A 2,358-nucleotide genomic window follows, 5' to 3' on the forward strand; every position below is an offset into this window, starting at 1 on the left:
GCCGCCGCCGACCTCTTCATCGCCCCCAGCGCTGGCCATCCTTCCTTCCACCATCCAGATCCCCTGTTTCCTCGCTGTCTCGCGTCGCCGCTACCACCTCCCTCCGGCGGAGCTCGTCGCCGTTCCCACATGCCCTCCTCCTCTCGCCCCTCCCCTTCCCACTCCCCACAGCGATGATCGACGGCCTCACCGCGGCGCAAAATCCCCCACCACCATGAAGCCAGCGAGGATGTTCCCGTGACGGCCGCTGGTGTCCCCGCCGCTGCCACGGGCCCTCGCCGCCGAGGCACCCGTCTCTGTGCGGAGGCTGCGCGTGGTGCGGTGCATGGCCAAGGAGCGACGGGTGTGAATCGTGGCGAAGCAGATCCAGCGAGAGCTGGCGGACATGCTGACCCGCGACCTCGTCATGCAGCGCGCCGTCCTCCCCGAGGCTGCCCTCGGCGCCGACCGCTACCTCTCCTCCCCCACCACCATCGCCGAGGTCGAGCTCTCCAACAACCTCCAGGTCACGCCCAGACTCTCCCTTGAAACGATGCGGCTGCGCTGCAATCTGGGATGCTGAGTCCCTTGTCTCTGCTCTGGTTTGTGTCTGCAGGTGTGCAAGGTGTATGTGTCCGTGTTCGGGGAAGAAGGTGGCCATGGCCGGGCTCAAGGACAAGACCAAGTACCTCCAGGTCACGCCCGAGCTCTCCAACGACCTCCAGGTCACGTCTGCTTACTTCCCATTTTGTTTATAGATCATTATGCTAGTTTATGTCTTGTTTAATTGGTTAATTGTTCATGCTTGAAGTTAATTAGCTGGAGTAGTTGGTCAGTTACACACTGGTTGGTGCATGCTAGCTCAAGTGTATACATGCATGGATGTATGTGTTTTTTAGTTGAAGGAGTTCATTCTGTGCAGCCGGAGGCGTACAAGTTCAAGATCGGCGACCGGGTTTTTCGGAGGCCCGGAGACCCACCCCTGGACCAAGTTATCGAGATGCTACAGAAGCACAAGGATAAGTCTCAAGATGAAATCTAGCTAGCTGGCTACGTATGCCTTATGCTCTCGTTGATTTATTTCTTTTGCGCTCTTTTGCAGTTCTATATTGATGAGTGAGCGATCTGGTAGCAGCTAGCTAACTGCCTCTAGATTCTAACCCTGTTATGGGATGTGTGGTTGTCCATGCGTTCTGCATTGTCAAATGTGTTCTCTGTTGTCACACATCATATGCAATGTTGTTCATAGTTTTTATATTTGTTGTCATGCGATGCGGTCACTGAATTGCTCAAATTTGCTGGCCAAGTACTATGTAGTGCTGTTCTATGCTAGGCTACCAGGCTAGGTAACTTCTGTATCAAAATCATGGATTCTAATCTTTACTATTATCTGCCATGGATCAACAATGATGCATCACAGGTAGTAGTAGTAGAGTCGGACTTGGTGTTGCATTGCCCAGTTATTAGCTCCTCGATCTGTTCCTCATAGCGTGGGGTCAGCACTTTACCTCAACTTGTCTGCATTTTCTCTCACACACTAGACTTGCTCATCCATAACACCATGGCAGTGCGTGAGTGAGTCATGTACGTATGTATGTTTTTGGGCTGGTTGTAGATGGCTTTGTATGTTATGGTAGTGTGCTTGCTCTCCCTGCTCTGCTTTCGCTTGTAGAAAAGAAGAGCAGAGCAGGGTAAGTAAAACACACTAGCAACTCTCTAATTAGAACACCAGATGTTGTGCAACTCCCTACTAGTAGATACCAACCACATGTATCTACAGATTTACCACTAAATCCAATTACAGTACTACCCAATGTTGTGTGATTCCTTCCATTCTACGATTGATAAAGGAAGTACTTCATTAGTAACGAGACATGCTAATCTGGTGCTGAAATTTATAAGCAACTAAATTGTGCATAATTAAGTTTCACATTCAAATCGATGGTATGTCATGTGTGCACCATGGACAGAAATTTCAGAGCCAACAGAAAGAAATTCTACTCTTTACCGCAGAACAGTATACAACATTACTTTGTTGGTTGCCTGCTAATTGTGTGCAAACTGCTTATCAATAGCTTATCAAGCACTGCCTGACTGGCTCGCATCGCTCTGCTGTCGTAGTTGTGCCGTCAGTGCTCTTTCCTCTCTGTCTGTCTACGACAGCAGGATTCATGCACCAAACCAAGAACCTGAATCTTTTGTTAGGCTGCTAGTAAACTAGGTTGTACTCCTTCCAATTGCAAGTTGGATAGAACCTGCAATTAAGTGCACAGACATACATGGATTCTGGTTCAATTCGTATGTATGTCTGTATGTGCATGCTTACGACTTTGACTAAAACTAGTTAATTCATTGTTCTACCTTGAAGGTGACCAGTCC

General features: G+C 49.2%; 1 pseudogene; it reads left to right on the forward strand.

The window, feature by feature from the left end:
• The first annotated feature begins 229 nt into the window (after positions 1 to 229).
• On the forward strand, positions 230 to 1,099 carry LOC119357918 (annotated as a pseudogene).
• Positions 1,100 to 2,358: the final 1,259 nt, after the last annotated feature.

This window comes from Triticum dicoccoides, chromosome 2A (assembly GCF_002162155.2).
Source record: "Triticum dicoccoides isolate Atlit2015 ecotype Zavitan chromosome 2A, WEW_v2.0, whole genome shotgun sequence".
Taxonomy (NCBI): domain Eukaryota; kingdom Viridiplantae; phylum Streptophyta; class Magnoliopsida; order Poales; family Poaceae; genus Triticum; species Triticum dicoccoides.